Raw genomic sequence first — 17,130 nt, 5'->3', positions numbered from 1 at the left:
CCAAGGCTCATCCAGTCCAGGCTCATCCTGTTTCACACAGTGGCCCACCAGATGCCTCTGAGAAGCTCACAGTTAAGAGATGATGGCGTGCCCTCTCTCTTGCTATTGCTCCCCTACAACTGGTATTTGGAGGCATTTGCCTATGAGGCTGGAGGTGGCCTATAGCCACCAGATGAGTAGCCATTGATAGACCTGTCCTCCATGAATTTGTCCAAGCCCCTTTTAAAGCCATCCAAGCTAGTAACCATCACCACACCCCGTGGCAAAGAATTCCATAGATTAATTACACACTGTGTGAAAAAGTATTTCCTTTAGTTGGTCCTACATTTCCTGGCCTTCAGTTTCATGGGATAACCCTGATTCTACTGTTGTGAGAGGGGGAGAAAAATTTCTCTCTGCCCACTCTCTCTAGTCCATGCATATTTTTATACACCTCTATCATGTCTCCCCATAGTTGCCTCTTTTCCAAACTAAAAAGCCCCAGATGCTGTAGCCTTGCCACATAAGGAAGGTGCTCCAGGCCCCTGATCATCTTGGTTTCCCGATTCTGCACTTTTTCCAGTTCTACAATATCCTTCTTAAGATACAGTGACCAGAACTGCACACAGGACTCCAAATATGGCCATACCATAGATTTGTATAAGGGCATGATAATATTAGCATTTTTATTTTCATTCCCCTTCCTAATGATCCCTAGAATGGAATTTGCTTTTTTCACAGCTGCTGCCTACTGAGTTGACACTTTCAATGAGCTGTCCACCTTGACCCCAAGATCTCTCTTCTGGTCAGTCACTGACAATGAAGACCCCATCAGTGTATATGTGACATTGGGGTTTTTTGCCCCAATATGCATCACTTTACACAGATGTTGTAATGTCACACTGATGTTCTGATGTTGTATCAGGGATATATTGAGTTATATTTCCCAAGAAAGAGTCAATTTGTAAAATATCATGAAAGTCCTAGACATTCTAGCTTTCTAAACACACATGACTTTAAGCATGGGAATGTTTAGGTGGTATTTAAATGTAAGTGATCCTTCTTGTTACCACTTTTTTAAAAATATCACATTGTGGAACAGTAATTAGGGCTTGGGTGAAATCTAGATCCTGCTTCAGTCATTGCTAATGACTGGGACAAGGATTTAATCTAAGATCACTGAATGTTTCCACTTTGTGAAAGTTATATCTTATGTTTGTTTCATGTTTAAACTGGTTTTGCTTTCTCTGCTTGCTCACACAAAGTCAGCTCTGCTCAAATACCTGTATCTTTACCTTGCCCACAATCTAAGGGTCAATCTAGGGATACAAATATCCACCACCCCCAGGAGTGTAACAAGGTTGGAGTGGGCCCTGGGACAAAAGTGAAGATGGGCCCCTCCTGCCCCCTTGCCATCTTCTTTGGAGAGGTGGAGGGAGAGAGTGAAGAACAAGCTTTTGCTCAGCTTATGGGCCCTTCTCCCTTAGAGGTGCAGGGACACTTGTCCTCCCTTGCTCAATTATAGCTACACCTCTGTTTTCCCCTGTTGATGGAAAAGCTTGCATTTGAGTGGGAAGACAGCAGTAGGAGAAAAGCTTAACTAGCTCTCCTCCACATTCTTCTGCTTACATTTGCAGCCTTCTAGGATGCTTTTGGCTTAAAAAAAAGTCTAAGAGTTTGGCCCAAGACACAAGCCTAGGCCACCAGCAAAGGGCATAGCTCAGGGATGGCAACTGTGAGTGGCCTGGGAGGAAAGGAAAAGGTTGAAACGGCTCACATACCCAAACATCCCCATCCTGTCTGGAGGTTGTTGACATTCCTTGGGTCTGGGCTGTATCACTTCAAAGGGCAGGTGGTGACTCACATGACTGAATGCTTCTTCTTCTTCTTCTTCTTCTTCTTCTTCTTCTTCTTCTTCTTCTTCTTCTTCTTCTTCTTCTTCTTCACAGAAAACCAGCATATCAGGAAAGGGGTAGGTCTATAATCTATATCCATATGGAAACTATGGGACCCATTTTACTTTATTGTATTTTCTATCATGAGCCTCACAATATATTAGTTCCTCCCTTTTAATCACAATTGTCAGGACAGTCTGAGGAATTTACGTTTCATTTCTGCTGTCTGATAAGCATGCACCTATGACTTATAGCGTGGCTAAATTTTGCTCTATAGCATGCAGAATTCATCACAAACTAAGAAAGGCTCCACCCATTTTGTAGACTTTAGTCAATTAGAGATACAACATGAATAAGCTTATGATCAGTTTTCTTTCTGGGGTTTGGTTATTCATATAATGGATTGTATTGTATTCTAGTCATAGACTGTAATAAGAATGAACGAATGAATATAGATAGATAGATATTTAAATGAAAAGCAACCATGGCAATTGGAGAAGAGAGTGGAGAGAGGCTGCTTAACCAGTTTCCTTCTCACAACTTGTCTCTCCGTTCAGTTGCCTTCCCAGACTGTAAAGCACTGCATGTGAATGATGCCAGACTGGAACTTTTTGCAAGGAAACAAAAATCCTATTTTGATATTCCGCCCACACTGGATGCCCTCATACTGCATGCACTAAAAGTGCGCTGCATACCAGGCAGGAATAGTATGGGGCCAAGCAACTGCAAATATAGCAAGTAAGGTCCTGCTGAATGAGGATGGACAAAAGAACAAGGTACATGGGAAATTGTTTGGACAATAGTTCCACCTGTTGCGGAATGCTGCAAGGAACGTAATATATGTGCTTGCAAAGCTGACTTCAAAGGAAACTGACTGCAAGGGAAGGTAAATGTTTCTTAACTGCACTGGACTGTGTAGCTTTACATTCTTGGATTAGAAAGCTATTCAATGTCTTTCTCTTATTTCATTAATCCATTGAGTTTTTCCACTACTTAAGTTATTTGTCGTATATTACAGTTATGCTGATAAGAACCAGTTAAAAAGCTGAGCCGTGTATACTAATATAATTACTATAATATTATAATAGTAATTACTTTTGATTCAGATATTGGTTTCATTTCAAGTTGAATTTCATAATCAATTTGTTCTGTTGCAAATGCTGATGCGTAATGATGCTTTTGCTTAATTTCATCAAATAGAATACATTCCAAACAATTTGAACATCTTTTTTTTCAATTTAATATGATTAATATTACAATTATAATGCTATTATATGTAGGTAACCACCTTTATATAGGCTCCATTTTTATTTCACAATGGTTCTTTTTTAAAATTAATATTTGTGATTTATTCAGCGTTCATGCTAATTTCCATGCTTGTTGGAAAAAGTAAATAATATCGTCCACTATCTGCGTACTACTAGGCAGGGGACATATTTACCCGCTATAAGAAATGAGCTGGATTTTGGACAGAAGTCTGAAAGAGAAAGGGAAAAGAAGCGTTTTCTCTTTGGCTCTTCATTGAAGCTGAGAAATAGCAGAAGGGAAGCTCAAAGGTGTCTTTTGATATTCTCTTTGAAAACGCCACTTGTTAAGTCATTGAGACAGTCACAACATGGCAATGAATTCCATACGATACTTCAATGACGTGTTGAAAAAACGGAAGACGTAACTGGAATATTCATTGTTTGATTTTATTGTTCTGTAAATTGTTTTCGTCTCCCACCGCCCCTCCCCCGCAAAGTGTGTGTTTTTGCCTTTTGTTTTGAATAAAAATATTTAATTTTGAACAAATATATTGTGTTTTCGGCCTTTGAATAAATATATTCTGAGTAAGCCTGGCTGGTTTATTCGGTGGTAGGGGAGTATGAACACAGTGCTTGCTACATTGTGCACTCTTGTGACCCTCACGACCAGCGGCCAGTAAGCAGCGCAGAATATTCTGTGTGGCAGCGATCATGCTTTGTACTCTTTGTGTGGTAGCTACTAACTAGCCCTGCATTTTTAAAAAATATCTACGTGATAGGAAGAGAGAGAGAGATGTTTTATTTCCAGTGTCGCTACGCAGCATACTCCTGTATCACCATATTTTAGCTTAGAGCTCTCACAAAGAAATAGATACTTTAAAAACAAAACACACACACACACAAATACTCCATTGACCGTCATGCCCCATTCTCAGAGATTTCCCCTTCTCTGTTATCAGTCTTCTGAACCCTGCCCGTCCGTTGCCAATAGTAACAAAGACTTTTTTTTGGCCCCGGCCAATATGGCGGCACCCAGACGATGAAGCCGGCGCGCCGCTCCACCTGCCATTCGCCGTTTCTCTATGGTTACCGTGGAGGTCTGTGGGCGGGGAGTCCCGTGACGGGGCTCTCTATGCGCGGTGACGGCGGCCGGCAGGAGAGGCGAAGGCGGCGAACGGTGATCGGTCGAGGGGGATGGCGGAGCCTGCCCGGTAAGAAGGGCTTGAGAGTGGGAAGAGGTCTGACGAGATGGGTGTGCGTCGAAGGGTTAGGGAGGTGTGCGGGGCGGCGGGAGCCGTCGGGCTGCAGCTGGAATGTGGAGGGAGGGAGGGAAGTAAGTGCGCTGGGCAGTGCATTTCGGGGGTGAGGCTGCTGGAAGGGTCGGGATATTTGGAGGAAGGCAGGAGGACCCGAGGTATGGGTGACACACGCCCCAGGAGGGGATTCCGAGGTGGGAGGAGAAGGGAGGGGAACTGGTGGTGGCTGCGAGCAGCTCCAGGGAGAGCGAGAGCGCAGGGAGGGGGGAAGGAGGCTGGCTGGCTGGCTGTGGAGGAATGTGGGAGGCAGACGCGGCTGGAACCGAGGGGGGTCCTTGGCAGCTGGGTTGCAGGAGGCGGGCGGAGAGGAGCAAGAGAGGCTGGTGCCGGGGCTGGGGTGTGTGTGTGTGTGTGTGTGTGTGTGCAAGAAAGAGGGCATTAGTAGTGGACACTGGTAAGTTCACAACGGTGGAGCTGCCAGGGAGAGAGAATGGGGCCGGCGAAAAGAGGCGGCGGCTGCTGTCAGCCCAGGGAGGCTCGGGGGACGCGAGTCCACCCTCAGCGGGCGAAGCGGCGGGGGCTGCGGCGGGGGAGGCTGTGAAAAGAGGAAGAGAGCAGCGCCGCGGGAGGCCGGGCCCGGAGTGTGGGGAGACGGGAGAGCCGGGGGGCGGGTGGGCGAGGGGCCTCCAGCCTTGCCTCTGCACCTGTGCAGCTGAGGGGGCAAAAGCCAGCGGGGGGCGGGGACGGCCGAGGCCCAGGAAGAAAGCCCAGTCGGCTCTAAGGGGGAAGCCCTGGGCTGCAGCTCAAAGCAGTGGGTGGAGTATGCCGGGAGAAAGGCTGGAGTCGGAGGCGGCGGCGGCGGCGGCAGTAGTCGTGAAAGGAGGGGAGGGTGTGCATATGCGCGTGTGCAGTGCTGTTTTGCTTTGCTGGCTGCGGCTGGTGCTGGTGAGAGCCTGTAGGTGGAGAAGCCTCTGCTCCAGACTGGTCTAGGGCTGCTGTTGCTGACAGGAGGCAGGCAGGGGTTGGGCCTAAGAGGCCACAGCAGAAGGAGAAACAGCAGAAACAACAACAACAGCAGAATGAGAGGTGGTAGTGAGCAGAAGCAGGAAGCTCCAAACACACAAAAGCACTGACGCTCTTTACTATCAGGTATAGCTAGCGTCGGAGATGCAAGGAACTTGGGTTAAGTGTTATGAAATAAAATGTCTAGTGTCAGTGAAAGTATAGGTTAGGTGTGCTTAATAACAGCTATAAACATAGTGTAGGCTTCTATTAGCGTTTTAATAATCTCGACACTCCTTTCTAGGGAACCGTCATCTCGGTGTTTTCAACTCTGGTAGGAGGCAATAAGTAGTATTGTATTTTTACGAGTATTATGCTTGTTGCCCTCTTGCTTTCCAACTTGGGCAGTATCAGCTATCCTAGCAAAACAGGTGGGATAGAGTTGTATTTCCTGTGTATTGCTACTGAATTTCTGCAGTCTAAATTGAATTGTTGTAAATGGGTCTCTTTGCTCCTTAATATATCTGCTTTTCCTTAGCTGCAAGCAAAAAGCAACAAAAAAGCTTATTTAAGAGCTTTTCAGTATTCGTAGTGACCATTGTTGTTTAGGGGAATAGAGCAGCTAAATTTTTAATACTAAATATTGTGTCTGAATACCTCTTCTTTCAAAAGAATGTGTGACTCTTTGCATATTTCACTGTTCCAGTTCTTTTGGAGCTATGTAAGATGTTACTGTTTTTAATCAGCTTGGTACCAAAGTTAAAAGAATGATTTTAAACACTTATAGTGGTGGTGTGATAAATATTACATAATTTGAAGCCTGTCTACTATGGTGATGATCACTTGAACAAATTTATATATAGAAATTATATTTGAATTGGTGAGTGCATAAATACATTTTAGTTTTATTATTTATGATGTAATCTTTATAAGAAAGTTAAAAGATGACTGCAGTTTTAAAAAAAGCCTGCATGCTATAATATTGAGCTAACTTCAGAATATAGCTTGAGATGGACTGAAATTCAGTTTCAGTAACTTCATGAACAAAAATGCTTCCATGGACAAATAGTAATTATGGGTGAGTGTTAATTGTGTACTGTAGTCTGTCTCTGCGTACTATAGTCTTCCTCCATAAAATTACTGAAACAACTTAAGATTGCTTTTTTGCAATTGACTTGGTGCTTTAGTCACAGGGGAAAACACACACCAAAGATTTCTACTTGTGTTGTGCCTTCATTGAATTTTTCATTTTAAACTAAGGAATTAAAAGTAATGTTGGTTATTACAGAAGTTATGCAATGTATGCAGCCATACTTTAGGCACAAATATTTTAATGATCTGTGGAGTTTTATCCAGTTATAAATGGCATAACACTTATTACTGTATTTTACGCTAGATAAGTTGAATTTTAAAAATGCATTGTTGGCATGGGTTTAAATATTTAGATTTTCTCTGTGATTGATCTTGAGCAGCCAAGCTCTTAGCAAGTAACAGCGCAGATTACCAAATAGATGGCAGCTGAAGTCATTTTGAGTTGTGATAATCATCACATGTAAATTGATTTTGTACTTATTGAGTTTCTCAAGGTAGAACAAGCAAAATGCTGTGGAAACGCATATGATTTAGGAAAGCAGTAGTGTTCAGTAAAAATATTTTGTGCTTGGACTTCTGTTTGCAATCGATTAAAATTGAGAAGCATGGTCAGAAGTACAAAGATAATACTACAGCATCTTAGTAATTCATAGACATAGAAAGTCATTCCTTTATATCTGTGCTATGGATAATGGCAGAAGTAAGGTTTGCAAACTGTGCTAGCTGTGTGTTGAACTACTTCTAGTTACAGTTTTTGCTTAATTTGCAGGTGTCATGGGGGAAATTATGAGGGGCATTTGTGCATATTATCTTCAGTTATATTGACAAGCAAGTTCTTGTATAAGCATACTAGATGGCTGAGTTTTCTGCCATTTATTTCTGCTACAATTTTGGGGTGTATTTAAATTTTATAATTCTTTTAGTGTCTGTGTGAGTAGACCTTTTGTTTCATGATACTTCCTTTGAGCCCTTCTGTGAAAACAGTGTTATTGCTTGACAGTCTTCATTAGTTTGAGGGGATTATAATGTGTATGTTTTGTAGGGAGGAGCGATATACATTGTATATTGATTCCATTCAGAGATTTGTTCAGGAATGATAGCATTTGGCTTAGTAAAGACTGTTGGAAAAGACAGACCTATATTGCAATATACTGTAGACATGTTTGCTTTAGCTTGTTTAAAGATTTAACAAAAGGTTGTTAGCTCATTTATCTGCTTTTGTCCAAGCAATCTATGGTAGTTTCAGGCAGATACTTCATTTGATATAGAATGAAAAGGGATGGCAAACTCCATTTACTCCCAGCTATAATGCTGATGATTTGCTCCACTATTGGTTTTTTGCTGCTTTCCTTTACTCCTCTGTCTAGGGCAGGACCAGGAGCTTGCTCAAGTACTATCATACAATTTCAGCCCTTGTCCCTTGTGCCTGCTAGATTAGAAAATGCCTGTGCAGTATGAATTTTGGCATTAGATGCTGGTTTATGGTGGTAAAACAAATATGCTGATTTCTTCCAATCCTAATGTTTGGACAATTTCTATGCTGTTAACAGGATATATTGCAGACAATGAGGGAGAATATAAATAGTTAAGGTACTGCTTTCATATGAATCATAGTAACTATTTACAGTAACAATTTTAAAATGTTGAAAGCACAGCTTTCTGTAAGATCAACTGCTGTTGGTAAAAGATAATTCAAAATAAATGTAGACAAAAGTATCTCATTCTTACAGTTTTGGTTCATGTTGTTTATCAGCAGTTTTTAATGTAGGCATCTTGTCGTCCTAGTGGGAGCACATTCTATGCCTCGACTTCAGCATTATTTGATTTCTGTAATATATTAATTTTTGTTCTTTTCTAGAGTCTTAGGACATTTAGCATAATAACATATGAAGAGGGACAGCTCCTTATCTGTCCTGTTGTTTGTCCCAAGGACCCTTACACACTGGATGGGATTTGCTCTTTAGTGCTCATATATTCTTTTCTCCTTTTAAAAACCTTTCCAGTCTTTCAGTTTTGATAGATGGACTGGAGAAGGGCCGAGGGGTGTGTGGGTAGGTGTGTGCGGCGGGGGGTGGGGGTAGGATAGGGATGGAGAGACTAAAAGGGAAAAGAATGTAGGGAAAATTAACCAGGAAACCATCTCATGTGTGAGCACCCAACCAATTGTCTCTGTGTTTGAATTATTGTGACTTGACACAGTGATTGTACTTCCTTTTTAAATTGCTATATTCCTGGCATTTTAAGAAACTGAACAGTTTTAGTATATTCCTGGAATTCTAAGGTAGTGTAAGAGGTCACAACATTGTTTATTTACCTGCACTACCTAGAACCCACATTCTGTCAGACACAGCTACAGGGGTATTTTCCAGTATAACACTCTTTTCAGCAGAATATCATCAACTGTGTTTTCCAGTCATGAAGAGGGTATACTAATTAGCAATTGTGTGTTGTTTTAGTGGTGAGCTTTCCTAATTTTTTTTTTAATGTTAGGGATAACATTGGTTCTCTTCAGCCCTACAGAATTCAAGAGAGCTTATACCACAAGGCAGTAAATATTGCATTATGAATTAGTTTACATGAAGTATTAAACTTGTTTGTGGGATGCATTTGTGGTATTTTGGAAAACTTAGTTTGTAATGTTTAAATGGTACGACACTTATTCTATAGCAAGTTTTTGCATTGGAATAGTTTACTGAAACTCCTGAGCTTAAGGGTCCAAAGCACTATAATGGATGCTTCTAAGAAAGAGCAGCTTTGTTCCAAAACAAGATGCATACCTCCCCACTGGAGACTTGGTTTTTTCCTTTTTCCTTTTTGCTTTTCCCCAGGATGTGGGGCAGGGGGCATCCTTATTTATTACACTTATATCCCACTCCTCCTCCAAGGAGCCCAGAGCAGTGTACATGGTTAAGTTTGTCATAACAACCCTGTGAGGTAGATTAGGCTGAGAGATAAGCGACTGGCCCAGAGTCACCCAATGAATTTCATGACTGAATGGGAATTTGAACTCTGGTCTCCCCACTCCTAGTTCAACATTCTAACCACTGCACCGCACTGGCTCTCCTTGGTGCTTTGGTATACAAGAACCTTTAAATATTTATCCAGTATTGGTGGTTTAAATTATACAGGCAGATGGAGACTAGGTATGTGCACGAACCTGTTCGGAATCCCTTTTACAGGCCTCCAAGCAGGTACGAACGGTGGGGGTGTGCATCAGACTTTAAGGGTGGGGGAGGGTGCCCTTACTCCTCCCCTTGCTTTCCCCCCTCCAGTACTCGGTTCCTGTAAAATCCACTTCTGGCTGAAGAGGGGAAGGTGCGGCAGGGAGGTATGCTGCCGCCCTGAAGGATTTTACAGGAACGGAGTGCCGGCTGGGGAAAAGTGTGGGGAGGAGTAAGTGCACTGACCACCCACCCTTTCGAACCAGCCCCACCCGGTTCCGTGCACATTCCTAATGAAGACTTCTCTTTTAGCACATTTGGGACTAATAGTACGGGGTGGGAGTGAGGGCTGGGGCCAACTTATTGTTTTGGACTGCTGGAAGGAAAACTACTGTTCACAACACTGTTGCCTAGTAATTAGTTAGGCCTGGTAAGGTATGTGTCTTGGGTTGAACAGAGATGGGGAGGTGGGGGATGACTCTGGGGCATCTATGCCAGTGGTGGTGGAGAATCGCTGAAGATATGGAGTTGGTAGGCTAGCAGGCCATTACAGGGGAAGGGAATTCAGAAATGTAATTGTTGTTTCCTCTTCCAGTAGTCCTACCATCTCTTTGACCTTGGAGAGCAGTGTCAACAACCCACAGAACCTCACCTTATTACTTTGTGCTAGGTCGGTTCAAAATAAATCTGAGGTCGTCCATTACTTAATTATGGATGAAGGAGTCAACCTGGTATTTATCACAGAAACTTGGTCAGGAGAGTTTAGTGCTCCAGTTTGGGCCCAGAGTCCCCTTCTCCCGGAGGGTTACTCCATGGTGGAGCAGGTGAGGGGATGTGGGCAGGAAGGTGGGATGGCTGTGGCATATAAGAATGCCATCTCCCTGTCCAGGATCCCTGCCATGGATTTGGCCTATTTTGAATGTGTGTACCCAAGTCTAGGGACCAAGGATAGACTGGGACTTCTGCTGGTTTACCAACCATCCCGCTGCCCAGCGGAGTCGATAATTGAGCTGACGGACCTGGTTGTAGGGCCTAGCCTCTTGATTGTGGTGGATGTCAATGTTCATTTGGGGACCGGGTTGTCAGGAGCGGCTCAAGACTTCATAGTGGCTATGACGACTGTGGACCTATCGCAACTGGTCTCTAGTCACATACTCGATTTGGTCTTTTGCTCTGATCGGGGTGGTGGTCCATGGGTAGGGACTCCTGCCATTTCCCTGTTGTCATGGACAGATCACCATCTGGTTAAGGTAGAACTTACAGCCACACCCCATCTCTGCAGGGCTTAAGGGCTTATTAGATTGGTCTGTCTGAAGAGGTTATTGGATACAATAGGATTCCAAGAAGCCTTGGAAGGGTTTAGCGTTGGCTCTGCTAGTGATTCTGTTGATGCCCTTGTGCAAACTTGGAATTATTATTATTAATATCTACATTTTATATCCTGCTCTTAGTCCAAGGAGCCCAGAGCGGCATACTACATACTTAAGTTTCTCCTCACAACAACCCTGTGAAGTATGTTAGGCTGAGAGAGAAGTGACTGGCCCAGAGTCACCCAGCAAGTATCATGGCTGAATGGAGATTTGAACTCGGGTTTCCCTGGTCCTAGTCCAGCACTCTAACCCCTACACCACGCTGGCTCTCACTAGAGCAGTAGACACAATCGCTCCTAAGCATCCTCTCTGGCATGCTTGAAAGACAGCCCCATGGTTTTCGGATAAACTATGGGAGCTGAAGCGGCGAGGTAGATGACTAGAGCATAAGTGGAGGAAGACTTGATGTGAATCTGATCAGGCATAACACAGAGCACATTTGAAGATCGGTGCTCTGGCAGTGGAGGTGGCAAAGAAGTGGTTCTTTTTTGCCCGCATTGCTTCCACAAATTCATATCCAGCTGAGTTGTCTAGGGTTGCGAGGGGGTTAGTATGTACTCTCTTGAATTTAATTTGGAACCATTGGTCACTTGACGCTCTTAATGACTTTTTTGCAAGTAAAATCTCTCCTATCTGGGCCAAGCTGGATTCCACAGTTACTACAGAGTCTACAGTGGTGGTGTTCAGCAACTCCTCTTGTGGGATTAGATTGGATCATTTTCAGTTTGTGACTCCTGAGGAAGTGGACAAACTGCTTCCGACTGTGCATCCTACAACATGTTCTATTTACCTTTGCCCAACTTGGCTTATCTCATCTGGTAATCATATTATCAGAGAGGGTCTGGTAAATATTATCAATGCTTCTCTGCGGGAGGGCAAGATGTCTCCTTGTCTTAAGGAGGCTATTATTAGACCACTTCTGAAGAAACCTACATTGGATCCCTCAGAGTTAGCTAATTACAGACCTGTTTCTAATATTCCGTGGTTGGGCAACATGATTGAGCAGGTGGTGGCCTCTCAACTCCAGGCAGTTTTGAATGATGCAGATTATCTAGATGCCTTTCCAACTGGTTTTCGTGTGGGCTTTGGGGTTGACACTGCCTTGGTCACCCTGATGGATGATCTCCAATTAGCTATTGACAGAGGGAGTATGACTCTGCCAATCCTTTTGGATCTCTCTGCGGCTTTCGATACCATCCACCATGGTATCCTTCTGTACTGCCTGAGGGAGATGGGATTGGGTGGCACTGTTTTACAGTGGTTCTGTTCCTACCTCTCTGATAGATTCCAGATGGTGGTGTTTGGACGCTGTTCTGCAAATTGAGAACTAAAGTATGGAGTTCCACAAGGCTCCATACTGGCTCCAATGCTTTTTAACATCTACATGAAACTGCTGGGAGGAGATCATCAGGAGGTTTGGTGTAGAGCGTTATCAATAATGTGATGACACCCAGATCTACTTCTCCGTGTCAACCTCATCAGGAAATGACATATCTTCCCTAAATGCCTGCCTGGAAATGGTAATGAGCTGGATGAGGGATTAAAAACTGAAGTTGAATACAAATAAGATGGATAGAGGTACTGGCTGTGGGTTGGGACCTGAGAGATGGTTTAGATCTGCCTATTCAGGATGGGCTTACACTCACCCTGAAAGATCAGGTACATAGCTTGGAAGTGCTCCTGGATCCAAAGCTCTCCCTAGTTTCTCAGGTTGAGGCAGTGGCCAGGAGTGCTTTTTACCAGCTTCAGCTGATATTCCAGATGTCCATTTCTGGAGGTTAATGACCTTAAAACAGTGGTACATATGCTGATAACTTCCAGGTTTGACTACTATAATGCACTCAATGTGGGGCTGCCTTTGTACATAATCCGGAAACTACCATTGGTACAGAATGAGGCAGCCAGATTGGTCTCTGGGACAACACAAAGGGACCACATAACACATATTTTAAAAGAACTGCACTGGCTGCTGATATGTTTCCACGTGAAATAGGTGTTGGTTATTAGCTATAAGGACCTTAATGGTTTGGGCCCAGGGTATTTAAGAGAGTGCCGCCTTTGTCATGAACCCAGCTGCCTGTTATGGTCTTCTGGAGAGGTCTGATAAATGGTTGTCACCAGCTCGTTTGGTAGTGACCAGGACCTGGCTTTCTCTGTGGCTGCTCCGGGGCTTTGGAATATGCTCCCCGCTGAAATAAGCACGTCTCCTCTTTTGTTTTCAGGAAGATTCTCAAGACTTACCTACAGTGGTCCCTCTAATTTTTTTCCATCTCTGTGTGGAATGAGTTTTGTTCTGGGCAACAGTATCAAGGCAGTGTGTGCGCACCTGCATTCAGAATGAGGCCTTCCTGATTCAACCTTAGTGGGATCTAGAATTAACTGAGTGGACATCCAAAAACTTGTGAGCGTGCACACACCTTAGAGGGAACAGTTCTCACTTGTTCTCACAGAATTTTAATTAGAAATATTTTTAATTATTTGTTTTGTTTTATGCAATTGTTTTTATTGTGTTGTGGATTTTAATGACTTTTTATATTGTGTTAAATTTTGTACACTGCCTAGAGATATACATATCAGGTGGTATAAAAGTAGCCCAAAATTACTTAGAACATAGGGGTTCTTTTTCCAGTGCCAGATAGTCTGGTGTTCCATTGCCATCAATAAGGGTTAGATGAGCCCATCTAACACAGAAGTGATTTTTGTATGTGTATCTGTGTTTGTATTCTTAAATAGTCTTTACCTCCTAAGAACTTAAACAGTCCTTAGGTGCTAAAGACTTTTAAAAGAATATAAATGCAACTACACATACAAAAATCACTTCTATGTTAGATGTGACTGGGGAAACTTGCAGTATGGCTACAACTCAAGAAATCTCCTGTAGGAAATGTTTCGTATTCTGCCTATAATTTATATGCAAGGGTGCCCCACTAATGAGTTAAGGCGAGGCCATCTCCTCAAGCAGTAGATAGGCAGAGGTGGTAGATTGTCCGCTTCTGTGGACCTACCCCTGGCTGCCTCACCATAACTGGATGTGGTGGAGTTCTCAAAACATTTTTCCCCTGTGATGTGCCTGCCACTGCTGTTGTTGAATGTTGCTCCTCCCACCCCTTGTGTCCAGTCCTCTGCCTGTTCAGGATGCAGAGGACAGGCAATTTTAAGCACCCAAAAGTGATTAAACACACTTCCTGCCACTCCAAATTCCACACCACCTACTTTTTGAACAGGCAGATAGTGGGATGCAGAAAAGAAGAGGAGGACTGAAGCAGCTGCTGCTACAACCACCAGATAGAGAAGGCTCACTTTGCCTCCAAGGGCTTGCATGGGTCAGATGGGAAGCTCCTGATCTGGCTATTGAAAGTCTTTACAAGGGTGTTGCAGGAGGAGGGAGGCTGCTTCACACAGCACCCTTACTGCTTCACACAGGATGCTTATAAAGGTAGGATCAGGACTCTGCATGAAGAGGGAAGGTTTCCAGCACAGCAGATGGGCGGGCACGCGCGCGCATGACGGGCACACGCGCGGTCACAACTTCCGGCCACTTCCGGCCGATGAGGGGAGCGGGGCGGCAGGGAGGAATGCTGCCACCCCGAGGGGCTTGGACTTTGAAGAGCGCCGGCGGGGGAAACGCGGCGAGGGTGTGTTTGAGTACACTCTCCCCCGCCCTTAAGAGCTACCCCCGCTGGTGCCGAAGAGTCTTCGGGCACATCTCTAGCCAAGAGACACCTCCCCTGCAAATTTGGTGAAGATCCGTTGGAAAAAAGCTTAGGTAGAGCAGTGGCTTAGGTAGAACAGTTTAAAGTTTTTATCTTTTGAACAAGGTTTTAAAGGGTTAGGGACCTTTTTTTGGACTGAGAAAGTGTTAAAATGATTTAGTAGTCCATTTGCATAGTTTCAGCCTTTTGACTGCATGCTAGAAAAGTGCCTTTTGTATGTTCCCCTGGGAGCCAATTGATTGTTTTACAATGGATCCCAAAGCTGGACTTTAAGAGGCCCACAGGCACTATAAGAGTTTACAGTGCCCACAGCACTGCCCACAATAAACATGGCAATTGACTCACTGCTGCCCGAGCCTGCTGCCCCGCTCCTGCCCATGACTCCCTTCCACAGCTCCATCCTGGTGTGCGCCCCTCACCCTCTTGGATGTGCTCCTCGCCCCAGGAAGCTGGCATTCTCTGCTGGCTGCCCTGGCCTCTGCCCCCCAGGACTCAGATGGGCTCTGCATATGTGGAGGCCATCTGAGCCCTGGGGGATAGGCAGCTGGCAGGGAATGCTGGCATGCCAGGGCTGGGAGGAATGTGTTGGAACAGGTGAAGGGTATTAGTGCTTATGTACCTGCATGACCAATAGTCAGGGATGATGGGAGTTGTAGTCCAGCATCTGCAGGAGGGCTGAAGTTGTGCAGCCTTGTATTGATGATAAATTGATTTCAGTCTTACCAGCATAAAGCGCAACATATTTAAACACAGTTTAAATGTATTGGCATTCATGCAGCCCTGTACTAGAGGAATGCTGTTGCGCTCACACAGGGGTTCCCAACCTTTTTAAACATATGCCGCCTTCTGTTCCAAACTCTCAGCTCAGGTACTCCAAAGAGATTTTTACTGTGCATGCATGTATACAAATTTAAATGTTACCATTAGGAGATAGGCTACTCCAGTCACTGGCTTGCATGCAGACTAAGTTACTCATGAGTACTCCCACTGGAATTAATGGGACAACTTTATCTGTCCCATTTATTTCACTGGGAGTACTCGGTGCTAATTTTCTGAAGCCTGTCAGTCAGGATGAGGAGAAGGGTATACTGAGCTTCAGCACGTAGTCAGCCGATCAGCAACAGAGGAGGAAGATCTTTACCCTTCTCCCTCCCTTTCCGCAGCAGACACATTGCTGAGGATGCAATGACTTAAAGCTAGCAATCCTCAGATGGGAACAAATAGTGCAGTTGCAGTGTGGGGAGACAGAATGGCTCTGATTACCCCTTGGGAGCCCTTCAAGTACCCCCTGTTGAGAACCTCTGCACTAACTTTTCTTGGGAAAGGAATGTCAGTTCCACACTAGTTCTTCTGTTAGGGGAATATGTTTCTGCATTATTATTTTTTTGCATCCTTGTTCGTGTACCAGAGAAGGCCATCTGCTATTGATTGTGGAACACTATGGTCCAGCACAACTTCATAAGCTCTTCAAACTTCTAAAGTGCATGCACCTTCTCTTGCTGCGCTACTACAGTACTACCTGGGTTTTAGTCTTGGGCACTGGCCCAGGACCATCAAAAGGACTGTGGTTAGAAAAAGATAACTCTCAGCCTGATTGCTAAGAAGCACTCTCTTGCTGCTACCACCAAAGTAAGCCTCCACACTACCCTTGTGGGGACTTATTCTAGAGGTGGCAGTGGTAACAGCTCTGAGCACTCTTCAGCAACTGTGTTAGAAGCTGCCATCTACCTAGAATTCAGTGCCCCTGCATCCAGTAACACAGTTGTGGGGACATTTTATTACAGGCAATAAAGATGGTAGTTCCCCATGTGGATGCCCTTGCTGCTACTGAGAGGGCCCACAAAGGCCATTGGCTGAAAACTATCACAAATCTCATACTGGCAGTGACTGAAGACTAAGTATTTGCACAGAACCAGTGGGGGCCGGTTCGACGGGGGTGGTGGCTTTAAGGGTGGGGGAGGATGCACTTCCCCCACCAGCACGCGATTACCTAAAAGCCCATTGAGGTGGCAGTGTACTTCCACACTGCCCTGTTTGTGTGCGCGATGTGCGCAGTCGCAGCTACTACTTCTGGTTATATCCGGTAAACATCAGGATGGTGTGGCAGGGAGGTACACTGCCACCCCGACAGGCTTTAGAGAATCACGTGCCGGTGGGCGAAATGTGGCAGCGGGGTAGGGGTGCAACCTCCCTTAAAGCCACCCCCTGCCATCGAACCTTCGATCCAGCCAGAGTTCAGACCAGTCCAGAGGCCCGTAAAATGGCCTCCCAACTGGTTCGTGTGCATCCCTACCGAAGACATCTGCTCACAAACTGGGCACTGTCTTAAACATGTGATATTAAATCACTTTAGATATTAAATCACAATTTCAATAATCATGACAAAGATTGTATTGCCATAAGATACCCTGGCTT

At 44.5% G+C, this 17,130-nt stretch overlaps 1 protein-coding gene across 10 annotated transcripts in view; it reads left to right on the top strand.

Annotated features, from left to right (window-relative positions):
- Nucleotides 1-4,206: 4,206 nt before the first annotated feature.
- The window catches only part of SHOC2 (SHOC2 leucine rich repeat scaffold protein), a 112,626-nt gene continuing 99,702 nt past the window's right edge, over nucleotides 4,207-17,130 (top strand). For 2 of the 10 annotated variants that reach the window (XM_053308636.1, XM_053308631.1), the window contains exons 1-2: nucleotides 4,622-4,831; nucleotides 5,684-5,713. The gene's annotated coding sequence lies outside the window, so the exon portion shown is untranslated. Of the gene's footprint in view, nucleotides 4,333-4,439; nucleotides 4,536-4,621; nucleotides 4,832-5,340; nucleotides 5,527-5,683; nucleotides 5,714-5,788; nucleotides 5,811-17,130 lie in introns of those variants that run through there. The other 8 variants (XM_053308632.1, XM_053308633.1, XM_053308629.1 and 5 more) reach the window with 7 other exon arrangements.

This window comes from Hemicordylus capensis, chromosome 3 (assembly GCF_027244095.1).
Source record: "Hemicordylus capensis ecotype Gifberg chromosome 3, rHemCap1.1.pri, whole genome shotgun sequence".
In the NCBI taxonomy this organism is placed as follows: Eukaryota; Metazoa; Chordata; class Lepidosauria; order Squamata; family Cordylidae; genus Hemicordylus; species Hemicordylus capensis.
The sequence above is the reverse complement of the archived record's forward strand: the minus strand, read 5'-3'. Positions and strand labels throughout refer to the sequence as shown.